This window comes from Miniopterus schreibersii (assembly GCF_964146895.1).
Source record: "Miniopterus schreibersii genome assembly, chromosome: 15".
NCBI classification, from domain to species: domain Eukaryota; kingdom Metazoa; phylum Chordata; class Mammalia; order Chiroptera; family Miniopteridae; genus Miniopterus; species Miniopterus schreibersii.
In genome coordinates this window covers 27,639,097-27,653,450 of record NC_138115.1, presented here as the reverse complement: position 1 = coordinate 27,653,450, position 14,354 = coordinate 27,639,097, and the positions used below count along the sequence as shown (strand labels likewise).

Sequence of the window (14,354 nt, the reverse complement as noted above, 5' to 3'; positions counted from 1 at the left end):
AATGTGGGCAGTGGCGTTGGTTCCACAGCAATGTGACTGTACTTACAGCCCCTGAACTGGACACTTCAAAATGGAAAACATGGCAGATGTTATGGTCTGTAGAGTTTATGCTAATTTTTGAAATGTTGGAAAAAAAGATGGTTGTGGCAGGGACCAGGCCCAAGAAGGAATGTCTGTGAGCATCTGCTCCGACGGGAGCCGTGTCCCTCCTCTCCTGGTCAGCACGCTCTTCTTTGCAGGAGTTCCCCTGCCCACTGCGAGGAGGGAAGAGCCCAGGCTTTGGAGTCAAAGGTTCATTTACATTCTGCATTCACAAGCTGTGAAACCCTGGGGAAGCCACTTCACCTCCTTGTGAAGTGGGAAAAATCAACTCTGCCTAAAGCATCCCTAGGCTGTCAGCGGGTGTCCTCCGAGTTAAGCCCAGTGGGAAACCTGGGGGGGCCCAGTGTATCCCTGAAGTGCAGAAAGTAGCTCTAAGGGTACCTGTTTGTGCTCGCCATTTCCATAGCTTTTCGTTTCCCCATGTATAAGCAGGGTACCCTCTTATGCACGACTGTTGAGAGAAAGTGGACTTGACATGCACCCCAGTTGACCTCCATAGTAAGGTTAAAAGCTAAAGACCCCATCCTCAGCTGACCAAGACCTGCCATGCATGACACACCCACACCTTCCCTCACTAGGCCAGAGCTCAACATCCAACACAGCCAAGAGGTCTTGAGCGCCTACTGTGTGTCAGGCTCTGACCCAGGGCCTGAGGATACCAAGAGTGGATAGGGGACTAGATCACTTAACCCTGGGAAGCTGTCACCCTCTCTTGTGCCACCTCTGCCACAGCACACACAAGATTTGTGGCACCATGGTCAGTCCCAGACACAGGAACAGGACAAAGGTGTCTGGGGCTTCTCTACTACAGGCAGAGGAAGCTACTCTTACCGACATGTGACGAAGCCCCCACACCCCTGCAGACAGTGGAGATCAGGGGAAAGCGAGGCACTGCAGGAAGTGTTTAGGGCCAGGATGTAGCAGCAACAAACCAGCGCTGGCTCTATTTGATCCCGGGACCCGACTCCCCAGTCACCAACCCCTCTGGGCCTTGAATCGTGTCCCCGTAAGTCCTGGGACAGTGCTGACGACAGAGATTTTCCACCAGCGTGTTGCGGCCTCTAACCACGCCCCTCCCTCCCTGGTTCAGGTAGTTCCACAGATGCAGGGCATAGGAGTGTGAAGCTTGGCTCCCTGTTCCCCACCTCATAGTCGCGCCTCCACTCTGGATAGGGGATGGGGTAAAATCTTTGGGGGTGGAGGAAGGACAAGTTCAAACACCTGAGGTCGCTCACCTCCTGGAAGTCTTCAAGTTTGCACCACACTCTCAACATCCTTGTCATCAAACGGGACCCTGGTGGCCCCAAATGTGTGAATTGTAGTGTTCAACAAAGTTTTCCATGCACTGCCATAGGAAGGAGTGGCGGCGGAGGAATCCAAACACCCCGTTACTAGAGGACTGCGGAGCCTGTGCCGCCCAGAAGTTCTCCTCAGGGATGGGCCTGATGGAGATGACATCGGTGTCCATGTAGACGCCCCCGTATTTCCAGGTGATGGCCAGGCGGGACACCTCTGAGCTTACATGGAGCCAGCTTCTCTCTGCACTGGTGCTGATCTGCAGGAGCAGGTGCAAATCAGCCTGAGCAGCGCGGGGGAGGGAGGGGAGTCACAGAAGGAGGCCTGGCCCAGGCTGCCGGGGAGGGGGCAGCAAGCCTGCTTCCCAAATACCTATTTGCCAAGGGACCAATTTTTCCAATTTACCAACATTGTCTCCTTCACCCAAGTGTTGCCTTTTAGTATAAAGGTTACACAAATCAGTATCCATGGGAAGACTTCAGGGGCTTGAAGTTTTGTTTTTTTCAAATGAAAGAAGTGGCAAGGTAAAGTAGAAACCAAAAGGGATTTCACAGTGAACTCTATGAGTCATTTTCAGGAGGTGGGATGGTATCTGCAAACATGAAACCATGAAGAAAGAATTTTTTTAATGTCCTAAAAACTGATAAAGAAAAAGGTAGAGTAGAAAATATAGGAAAAAATCAGTATTCGTGCTATTTGATAAATTTGCAAAACAACCTTAAAATGCATGTATGCCTTCGTTCAATAACTAGTTCCTTTAATAATATTTAATAAGGGCCTACTTACTGTGTGCCAAGCTCTGTGACAGCTCCTGAAGATATGCCAGTGAGCAAGGAGAAAACTCTCTGCTGGGAGGAGATGGACACCAAACAAATGAACCTATATGTTCTGCTGGGGATTCATAACAACTATCAAGGGAAGGGGCTGGGTGGGGAGGCTATGAAGGGGGCGGGGAGCACAATCGGATCTCGGGTTCCAGCAGAAGCTGGAATGAAGTGAGGGAGTGAGCTATGGCCAAATGTCTGAGAAGAAGGTTCGAGGTAGAGGGAAGAGCTAGTGCAGGGGACCCGAGGCAGGAACAGGAGGAAGGCAGTGTGGCCACAGCCAAGTAGTGAAGGGAGAGGGGTAGGAGATGACACCAGAAAGGGTAGGGCAGAGAAGGAGGGCGCATTCTGTGGGCTGAGCAAAGCATGAAGTTATTGGGAAGATTTGGAAGACAGGAGTCATGTGATCTGATTAGTCTTCCAAGGGCCACACTGGCTGCTCTGTGGAAAACAGACAGGGGTGGGTGGGGGTTGGGAGGTGACCAGGGCAGGAGCAGAGAGGCAAGTAAGGGCGCTGTTGAAAGAACCCAGCCAAGAGGTGGTGGCCAAGGAGGCTGAAAATCAAGGAGGTGAGAGACGTGGGCAGGTCCCCCACCCGTGCCAAAGATCAAGCCAGTCACACTTTGATGGATTGGAGTGGCAAAGAGTGGATGACTCCATGTGCTTCAAGGAGAGCAACCGAGAAACTAACTTAAAAAGAATGAAAATAAGTCATAATAAGTGGCAATGTGTCCAAATGGAATGCTAGAAAACACAATAGATTTTTCTACACTGAAATATGTTGATTGAAAGATTCAACAGCAACTCTTGGCTTGGACAAGATAGGCATTCTTTACAATTCTGTCATAAAGCCAAATGAAGCATCTTAACTAGACTGTGCAGAAATCCCCCCAGAATTGTTCACGTCATCACATTGCACACCATGGATGAAGAGCTCCGAAATAATAATAACTAAAATTTATCAAAAATTGTTCTAAATTCTTTATAATCTACACAAATCGGCAAAGATTGGTATTAAGATTATTCCCATTCTTCAAGTGAAAATCTAATAGGATCACCAAGTTCACCGTGGCCAGTGTGGGCCAGTGGTTCGAGCATCAAGTCTGCAAACCAAAGGGTCTTGGGTTCGATTCCCAGACAAGGGCACATGCCTGGGTTGCAGGATTTCTCCGAGATTCCAGTGCAGGAGGCAATCAACTGATGCGTCTCTCTCACATCAATGTGTTTCTCTCTCTCTCCTCCCTCCCTCCCTTCCATGCTCTCTAAAAATCAATGGAAAAAATACCCAAGGGTGAGGATTAACAAAATATAAAAAAAAATAAGAGGATCTCAAAGTTCGGTAACTTGTCCAACGTCAGAGAGGCAGAGGTTGGATTTGAACCCAGGCAATCTGGCTCCAAAAATGGACTCATTCAACAAAAGTTATGGTTTTGGTAAAAATATATGTTGGTTATTTGGTAAATTGGTGATTGTTAGTGAACAGATCCAGAGACATAGGATATCAAAAGCTGGCCAGAACCCAAGGAGGAAGAAGCCTGCATTAACGTGAGCATTGGACATCAGCCTAAAACCCAAGGGCTCCCCCAAGGGTGAGCACCAGGAAGGATTAGGCTTCTGGCTATTGACCCTGTCCCTCCCCCACAGTACTCAACCCTGGGCAACCTCCAGGGCTACGGTTGCCAGATCAGTGCCACAAACCTAGTGGTCACTGGCAGGTGATGGCACATTGGGTCATCCCTAACAGCTGGCCCCCAGTTATTCTGAAGTGGCCTAACTGGGCCAGCACAAGCCACACCCAGCCCCCCAAGGGAAGTTAGACACTAGCCCTGGTGTAGTACCCTGCATGTGCATGATTCGTTTATGAAAAATGAATGCAGTATGTAGCATCTCCCAAAACAATGTGAGCAGAGCTTTCTTTTCCCAAGGGGCAAAAGGCAGTGTAGATAATGTTAGTTGAGCCCAGGTGTGGGGAAGTTGGGCCCAGAGCCAGCATGCTGTCTGGCCTTGTACGGTGCTGGAGCGCCCTCTAGCAGGCAAGCGCTGAGAGCTGCAGGGACCCAGCAGCCTGGTGCCATTCACCTGGTCCTTCCCCACTACCAGCACCTGCACAGCAGCCTGCCCTGCTGCTGCTTAGGGTCACACTAGCCATCACCTGGTTGTTAGGAACCCAGTGCTGGCAACTGCAGGTGAAACCTCAGTCTGCTGAGGAGCTCCACCTCCTCCTCACGGATTCCAATTGGAGACTTCCAGGCTCTTCAGGAGAGATGGGAGCCCTGGGAACTAAAGTCCCATGGGGCAAGAATGAAGCTGACAAATTCCCTTAAGCCCCTCCCATCACCACCACACACACGCACACACACACTCTCACACACACACTCACACTCAGGCCTGTCCCTTAGTCTAGAAAAGCTCTCGAGCTGATAGCAACTAGGGGCAAGTGTGGCCTCCATCCAGGAAAGCCCCAGGGGAATGAGGCAGTGGGGACAGGAGTTTCCCTCTTTGGTAAAAGAGTACTGTAGTAGGCTGAATACTAGCCATGCAAAGATATCAGGTCCTAAGTCCTGGAACCTATAACTGTTACCTTATGGGAAAGGGGTCTTTGCAGATGTGACAAATGGAGGGTGTCAAGAAGGGGAGATTATCCTGGAATATCCAGAGGGGCCCTAAATGCGATCACAAGTGTCCTTTATAGTGAGGTAGAGGGAGCGTTCACACACACACACACACACACACACACACACACACGCACATGCACACACAGGAAAGGGGGTATGGAGATGGAGGCAGAGACTGGACTGATGGACTCCACAGAAAAGATTCTTTACTAGAGCTCCCATCATACCCCTGGAGAATGGGCCCTGCCAGCACCTTGATATCCACCCAGTGAAACTGATTTGGGACCTCTGGCCTGCACACAGGGAGGGAAGAGGTTTTTGTTCTCTCAAATCACCAAGTTCCTGGCTTTTTGTTACACAGCCATAGGAAACTAATACAAGTACCGTCACAAATGGCTTCAATCATGCTACTTGAGCTGCAAAACCTAAACTATTGACTCTCTGGCCCTTTAAGGAGGACACACTTTCCTGGCCCTAGCAGCTTCGGCTCAGTGGTTAGAACCTCGGACTGAAGGCTCGAGGGCTCAGTTCAGGAGAAGGGCATGTATCTTGGTGGCAGGATCTATCCCCGATCCCAATTAGGCCATGTTCAGGAGGCAACCAGTGGATCTCCCTTTCACATCAGTATTTCTCTGTGTGTGCCTCTCCCCCTCCCTTCCACTCTCTCTACAAAACACAATGGGAAAAATATCCTTGGGAGAGGTTTAACAGAGAAAAAAGAACAAGCTTCCTTACATCTGATCTAGCCTATGATTAGAATGCAGATAAAGCTTTATATAGCAAGCAATGCTATTATTTTCAAATCAAGTTTTAGCTGTTTTTTAAAAACAATTATAAAATTAACATATCCTCATCACTGAATTCACTCCAGGTCATACTAAAACACCTACTATCACTGTGTGTGGTGTATTTTGTTCTTCAAGCCTTTTTCTTCCATCTTGATGGGAGATGGGGCATGGCATAGCTAAAACACTTATAGTGAACTTTTAATGGAAGAGTACTTAATCCCATGTTGTAGTCTTCATAAGAAGGCACAGTTCAAAGCTGCATAATGAAATCAGAGAGTGCTTATAAGTTCCTTAAACATTACCTGATTATGGGTCCTCATGAGAGAAATATCTAAAGGAAATATTATTTCCTTATTGTGCTATGTTACTAAGATGAAGATTACAAACTTCCCAAGAGTTCCAGAAGTTTCTTGCTCATATCTGAATATAACGCAAACTCATACAGAAGCACTCCACCTGACCCCTTATGAATTTTCTATTTCTATAATTTTCAGGTGAAATATTGCCTCGTTTCCCCTTCAGGTGCAAAAATAGTTTAACGTGGATGGGTTTAAAACTGGCAGTGGAAAATAAGGAGTATACACACCTGGAAAAGATGCGGGCACTCATTCACCGATGATTAGTCTCAAAATGACCTAGGTACTAAGAGAGAAAGCTGGAGGCCAAAGACAGCAGGCAAAAGACAAGTCTAACCTAAGTCTCTCCCAAGTACTTGAATCAGGGCTCAACCCCATAGAAAGAAGGCCAGGCAAGAGTGAAAGGATCTGGGCTCTAGTTCCATCTCTGACACTGAGTCCTTACCCTCAGTTGACCCCTCTATAAAAGGAGTAGGTTGGACACCTTTTCTGTGGTGCCTCTCAACATGGGCATTCTAAGATTCTCAGACACTTACTCGAGTGTACCATGAAAACAGTGGTGTGTCTTCAAACAGCCCTTTCAGATCCAAAGGGAAGAGGAAAACATTGTCTATTGCTGAGAGGAGAGAAAAGGCTGGGTAAGTGGAGTTTGGGGGCAGCCGCATGGAACTGCTGAGGCCCTTCATAAAAAATGCCACCGGGTAGTCGGGATAAACCTTGGCAGCAGACTCCACAGCACAGGCGACCAGCGGGGATGGCTCCATTCTCTCGGAGGTCTCTAGGAACACAATGCTGCGCCCCTTGCCCAGGAGGGCTTCTGGCCCCCGCTGGGACTTGTAGGGGGGCAGGCAGGAGAAGAGGCAGCTGGACTTCAGGGTCAGCTGGTAGAGGAAGCCACAGCAAAGCAGCAGGATGACCAACAGGGAGAGTTGGAGCTCCTTCAGCATGTCCACTTCTCTCTCCTGGACTGCTCCTTTAAGTCAACACATTCGTTAAAATTCCATTCACAAAACTGGAAAACAATAGCATGCACACACACAAAAACAACTACACAATCATATCACTTCTAAGCTTAGATTTTTTTAAATCCCAAATAAAATATGATCAAATCAAGCCATCCAATATGCAAAAGAAAAAGGCATTCACTGGGGTTGAACTTAGGAATTTAGGGTAATACTAATTCATTCATAACAGAAAATCTATTAATCACATGCATTATCTTATAGATAAAAGAAGAAAAGCTATATGGCCATTTTGGTGAAAAGGTGCCAAGAACAGGATAAGGTAAGACATCCACTCATGATTTTGATGAAGCCCAAGGAAATTTTCTTCAGCTGACGATGTGTAGCAGAACATACAGCAATCATCATACTTAATAGGAAGCATTTCAATGATCCCCAGTAAGACCAGGAAAAGGCTAGGGATATGCAATGATCACTGTTACCATTCAACATCACGCCGCTAAGTCTAACCAAGGCAACGAAACAAGAGAAAAGATTGCGTACTATGAATTCAGAAAGAAAGAAGCAAAACATCACTGGCTGTAAAAATATGATTGCCCACCTAGAAAACCCAAGTTGATTTACTAAGAAGCTAACAGAACTAAGAAGAAAACTAACCATGAAAGCAAACCGAAATCTAGAATTAAATACTTTGACAAGATCACAAGGTTAGCAGAGCCAAGCCCCTTATTTGGGTCCCCTGTCTCCTTGTAGCAACTCCCTCTCTGAAAACATTGGCTCTAACTCTAGCTAACTCCAGGGGACCACAGATTCCACTTTTCCTGTGGTCAAGGTTTCCCATGCCATATGACTCTTTTAGAAAATACAAAACCAGTGAGTCAGAGCTTACCTCGAGCCTGAGACTTGCGGTCAACTGCTACCTGAGGTCTCAGCAATGACCACAAGCTTTTCCTGCTATACTTTCTGATAAATCGCCACTTAATCTTCCAATTCAACAACAGGGGGAAGTAAATCATTGGCCGAAGATTAACACTAAAGGCAAGTTCTCAGGAAGCTCCTCCCTTTACTAAGTTTCCCAAACACAGAGACTTGGGGACAATAAGGAGTTTGCACAGTTTTTCAGGTGGTCCACGCATGAAATCCTGTTATTTTGGGGTTTGTCAGAAGGGCAATAGGGTGATGACTTGGCCTAGAGAAACTGTATATGGCCCTGGACCCAAAAGATAGTGTGCCTGAGCAGTTTAGGTCCAATCAAAACCATGGGCAGACTTGGGAATGCTTCATCACTGACAACCCTGTAATTTGGTCCAAACTTTGCAAATACAAGGTCTGAGAAAAAAAAAAGAAAATCCATCACCACCAATAAGCAATGGACAAGCCCAGCAGTCCAAGGTTCTGCTGATTTGGAGCAAGAATTGATTCTCCAATTTCAGTTACAGTGGCTTCAAGAAGGACCCTTTGCGCAGAGGTCCCCTCGCATGAGGTAGAGCTTCCTCCAGGCCTCACAAGGCCAAGTTCATCACCCTGCACCCATGATGTGGCAATCCCCACATCTCCAAAGACAGTAGTATCTTTCTCCTGGGGTCTGCCCCCCAGTGCTCCTGACATCAGTATGTAGTAATCCTCTTGGAAGCCATCCTCACTGAGGGAGTCACCATTTTCAATTCAGAGCCTTCTCTTGGCCATGAACAGGAATCCACAGCTCCCCCTGGATGCTCTCGTGTGAACAGAGAGGTCCTCTCCTGAGCAGACTTTGGATTCTGACATAGCAGGTTCCACATTAACAGACTTAAGATGTCCCACTTATCAATGGCCTCTTGTTTTCTATGTGCTGAGGCTTCCCAGGAACAGCTTTTTGGGTCATTCCTTTGGGAGCTGAATTTCTTCTCTGGAAGTCATCAATTTATGGCTCAGGTACCTTGGTATCTTCTCAAAATTCCCTGGCATTGAATGGATGGGTTGTATTTTACCTTCCAGAGGGGAGTGAGGGGGAGAGCAGAGCTCTTGCTACTTGCTCTGGGATGACTAGAGGTCTCCATTTGTGGAGTGATACATGCCTAGTGCCTGCATTTCTGGTGGATCATGTAGCCAGTGCCTTCCAACTGTCCGCACAATAATCAAAACCATTGAACAAGTGGTCAAAGCAGAGATCAGTGAAGTAGTTGGGGGTCTTTGTCAGAGGGGTGAAAGTGAGCATTGGTGATGCAGTGACATCCCAAACACAAAAAGTGGGACCTGTCTGACTCTGATCCAAGTAGTGGGTATGATGGAAAGAGCACTAGTTTGGAGTCATTCTTCCACTTGCCACAGGCTCTGGTCACCAGGACAAGTCCCAAAACTGCTCAGAGCCTCAGCTCTTTTGTAAAGTATGGGAAATAAGTGACCTCAGACTCACAGTGAGGGTGAAGGGCTCTGTTAACCCAACAAGCTACTTTCACTTTTCACCAAGGAAAACAGGAGAAAATGAAACATAATTACTATAGATGGTATTTGACTCCCTGATGACAAACATTAAATTGTTGGTGGGTTTTTTTACAGATGAGTGAAATATGTTTCCCTCGGAACATTTAAGAAGAAATATGCAGCTCTGTTTTGGAGCTGAGATGTGCACAGAGTCCAGCAGTCAGGCACTGATACCCAGGGCTCTTTTGGGATCACAGCCTGATGTCCTTCCTGAGTCTTTCTGAAGAGGCTTCCTGTCATCTGAGCCACTCTGCAAGCAACTCCCCAGGCTCCCAGATCCATCCCTTCAGCCTTCCCTCTGGTGTGAACAGAACTGCTTTCCCTTCTTTCTGCTCCTCTTTCTGCCTCATAGGGACGGTATCACACTGACTTTCTATGTGTGGGAGCAGGTGCCACAACAGGAGCTCCAAGATGACTCCACAGATCCCTAGAGGCTCCCAGGAAGGGCTTGGGGAACTTGGGGACATAGTTTGTATTAGTTCCTTTACCATAGGTGCCATTGGTGCACAGCTCCTATGTATTACCTGCCCAAGGAATGTCCCTGCTCTTTGACTCCCCCTGTTCAAAATTCCTCCAAATGTCTTCACCACACAATGGCAGGCTTTCTCCCACCAGCCAAGCAACCCATAGGAATAAATATCTGAGTTGAGAAGTGCAGAGTTATTTTTCTTTGAGCAATAGGTGGGTCTGAATATGCTGGTGAAGGACACATGTGCATCCTGATGTTGTCTACTTTCCCAAAGGTTTCTGCCTCCTGTGAGAGAGCTCGTGCTTCCTCCATTATAATCTAAGCCAGACTTGGTCAACGCAGTGACCTTGGGGCCTGGGCAGCTTCTACTGCCTGATGAGACCTAAGGACCTGGGCAGGGATATAGCCACAAGTAAACAAAGTAAATGGACAGGATGGGGAAAGACCTCTGAATCAAGTGTACTACTTTTTTTCCCCATTCAATATTATTCCACTCTTCTTTTTATTTTAACAATACTGTTCTTCGGATGTTTGGAGTTAGTCTGAAGAAAAGGCAGTGCAGGGGGGAAACCCCCAACCAGAGCAGAGATTTCCTCAACCCTCCAGCCCTACGGATAACCTCTGATAAACTCAACTGGGAAAACTCCAATGTTTGGGCCTACGCTCCCTCTCATATAAAGGACTCACTGTATCAAGAAGGAAAAGTTAAAGGAATTTTTAACACTAAATGTTTGTTGAACTGAATTACATGTTTAAAGCACACCTCTTAATTCTGTAGCTTCTTTGATCTTTCATTTCTTGAAAGAAGGAAATATTCAAGCCAACAATGCTTGTGCTATTGACTTTGGAGCCCTTGGAAACGCAGTTCCGGTTTTTAACATATCTATCAAGTAAGTGGGACTGATAAACTTTTTAAAGCATTCAGCTATTAACAGGGCAAAACCAATACACAGAATGATCACTTATCACCATCGCCAGATCCTGCCCTGGCGGGGTAGCTCAGATGCTAGAGTGTCCTCCCGATACACCAAGGTTGTGGGTTTGCTCCGGGTCAGGGCACATACAAGAATCAACCAATCGATGCATAAATAAGTGAATCCAAAAAATCCATGTTTCTCTCTTTTTCTCTAACTCTAAAATCAATAATTTTTTTTTTTTAAATTCTGAAAAGAAACTAAAAAGAAAATAGATAATTCCTTTCCCCACTGTTCTCAAGCTGGAACATACAGTGGAGACCTGGGTTCACATGAATGAGCAGGGGCAGTTCACTGCGGAGTGAGGGATAATCCACAGCCTAGCGCCTGGGAACCATGTGAGAATAACAGAAGGACATTGACGAGTGACAGTATCAACAGTAAGTCCTGAAAACCATTTTCTTTCTTACTGATCATCAGTGAATTGATGCCAGCATAGAATCCCCTTGTCCGAATATGTTACACTCTGCTGCTCGTCTAAGGGAGTCCCCCTGGCAGTCAAATGTTGGGCTGTATGAAATTCCACGTCTGGGGGTCGAGCATCGTCTGAGGCTTGGCAGAGGGGAGAGGCAGATGCGTACCCAGAATATTCGTTCCTGTGGGGCTGCAGCAGTGGCAGGGGCGTCACTAGTCAACCAACTGAGCAGCAAGTAGCAGCTGCTGTCCTCAAGAACTAGCACCATATCAAGGGCTCAGTGTTGAGCTCTGTTCCTGCCAAAGGGGACATTCGGGGGCAGAGGAGCTAGAGCAGCCTTGGGAAGTGGGCATCTATGCTGTTTGGCCATGTGGCCTCTCTCTTGCCACCACAGCCATTCCACCCACGTGCCCATCCTGCCAGTTCTGGGCTGGTGACCAAGCAGATCGTCAGCAGTGCACCAATGCCCTGTCGGCAAACAGGCACAAAAGATCTTTTCGGGTAATGGAAATACTCTAAAACTGCATTATGGGATGCTCGCACACAAAAGAGCCACCTACTGTGGAAGGTCTGCATGTGGCGGTCCTTGGGGGGCACGGCCATGAGGCGCAGGTCACCTCAGCTCAGCACAACGTCTGTGGGCCCCGACCCGCTGCTCCGCCAGCGCCAGCGTCTCCTAGATCTTGTCCAGCTCCCTGTGGCAGCAGCCGGCCACAGCTCCCGCATCCTGAGGGCCGGAGGGGGGGAGCGCTGCCCGCAACCCCTCGAGCAGAGGATCCCAGCTCGGGGAGCAGAGGCTGGGCTGAGGGCTCAGCTCCCGCCAACGTAAACGGAGCCGCCTCCTCTTGAGAGGCCTGCAGTCTAACTCACTTCCGGTCTCAAATCTCGCGAGAGAGGTTCCCCCCCCAGGATCCCAAAGAGCTTTCAGGGGGACGCGGGTCTCCAAGTCTCAGCAGTGGACGGTTAAGAAAAGTCGCAACCACCAGAGTCAAAAAAGAAGTCCTCAGAAATAGAGCTTTAGTTTGATAAAATTAAAGCAAACTAAGGAAGTGAGCAGGTGCGATTGGTAATACCCCAGGAGGAAGCTCTCACGGTGAAGATAAATGCCCGAAAGTAAATTAGAAATTAAAAAAGATGTTTAAAGAAACAAAAAAGGAAAGGTACTTTTAAAATAAACATTAAAATCACTGAGGATTTAAAAAGTATCCCCCTCAAGAGTTTCTGAAATTACCAGGGTAGCTGTTTGTTCGTTGTGTGTGTGTGTGTGTGTGTGTGTGTGTGTGTGTGTGTGTGTGTGTTTAAGGGTCCAGGGACTCTTCACCCTCCCGGCAGAGGGTCGTTGGCGCAACTGGACAGGACTCAGGAGAGCGCAGAGCGGGCAGAGCCTCCAGGAGGGGGCACCAGGCGCCCACTGAGCGGCCCAGAGGGACACAGCCAACAAGCAGAGCACCTCTGACAAAACGCAGTCAAGAGAAGTAACCTAATCGGGACCACACAGAGGACAGTTCATCCTTCTCTGCTCATTTTTATTCGTTGTATTATTGAATTTATTGTGCTCACAGTGGTTAACAAAATTGTGCAGGTTTCAGGTGCACAATTCCGTAAGACATCACCGCCCACTGTACTGTGGGTTCAACACCCTGACGCTCCCACTGCCATTTATCTCTCCATCCCCTTCTTCATCTCCCTCCTCCCCCATCACCGCACATTTGTCCATGTCCATGAGTTTTCCTTTTTGTCTTTTGTCCTCATTCCCTCCATCCCCAACCCAGCCACCACCCACACACAGCTCTCAGCCTGCTCTCTCCGAGTCTGTCACTCTTTTGCTTGTTAGTGATTTGGTCCTTAGATTGCACATATGAGTGAAATCATAGGATACTTGGAGAGAAGTAACCTAATCAAGATAACACCGAGAATAGTGACTCCATCCCTGCTCATCTCTAAAAACTAGGTAAACAATATTCTAGAAACAGATTCCAAAATTATTTCAAAATGAAGCAGGTGTATGCAGAACAATGGCAATCAGGCGACACCAGAGACGTTGTTGAGATATAAATCCATTGAAAGACATTGTAGCCCGGCCGTGGCTCAGCGGTAGAGCATCGACCTAGGATCCAGGAGATCGGGGTTTGATTCCCGGTCACGCCACATGCCCGGGTTGCGGGCTAGGCAGCCGATCAATGACTCTCTCAGCATTGATGTTTCTATCTCTCTCTCTCCCCCTCCTTTCCTCTCTCTGAAATCAATAAAGATATGCTTAACAAATCAATCAATAAATAAAGACATTGTACCCAGAGTGTTTTATGGCTAAAGACATTGTACCCAGAGTGTTTTATGGCCAATTTCATTCAACTTTACAGGGAAGAGTTTTCATGATACTTAAATGGATCAAGAGGGTTTAAAAAAAAGATGCAAATCTAATATTTTCAATTATTTTTTGATATTTTACTTTCCTTTTCAATTGGACTTTTTAAATATATCAGAATCCATGCTTTTTACAACATTGCTAAGTTTAACTTTTTCCATTTAATTTTTAATCTACATGAGTTGTCTTTTCTGGATCTTTTTTCTCCCATGTAACAAATTTTAATTGAGGGCTAACTTACTTAAAGTTACATGAGCAAGAGACAGGCCCAACAGCATAGACGCTCACTTCCCAAGACTGCTCTAGCTCCTCTGCCTCTGAATGTCCAACTTGTCGGCAAAAGAGCTCAACACTGAGCCCTTGATATGATGCTAGTTCTTGAGGACACCAGCTGGCTACTTGGTGTTCTTTCACAAGCCTGGATGGCATAGCCTACTGTTTGCCCACCAGGCTATATGGCATAGTCTGTTGCTCACAGGCTACAAACCTGTACAGCATGTTACTATACAAAAGAACATGAGATTAAATCAAGCACAAGGAAAAGTGAGGCAATCACGAGACTTGGTAGAGTTGTGTGAGGCTGCTCCCGCTGTAACACTGCATACTCTTTTATAACAAACTTTTTTTCTTATAGAAGTAGGAGCAATACACTCTCACTCTCAAAAACTATAGTATGGTAAATCCATAAGCCAGACAGTAGTCATTTGTTAGTAGCCCCAGCCGTG

General features: G+C 47.0%; 1 pseudogene across 1 annotated transcript; it reads right to left on the bottom strand.

Annotated features, from left to right (window-relative positions):
- Window positions 1–1,045: 1,045 nt before the first annotated feature.
- LOC308567890 (alpha-1,4-N-acetylglucosaminyltransferase-like) lies at window positions 1,046–6,952 on the bottom strand (annotated as a pseudogene). Its single transcript has 2 exons — window positions 6,518–6,952; window positions 1,046–1,657 (listed from the first exon to the last, which is right to left on the bottom strand). The product of its transcript is annotated as an alpha-1,4-N-acetylglucosaminyltransferase-like (transcript).
- Between the last annotated feature and the right edge of the window lie 7,402 nt (window positions 6,953–14,354).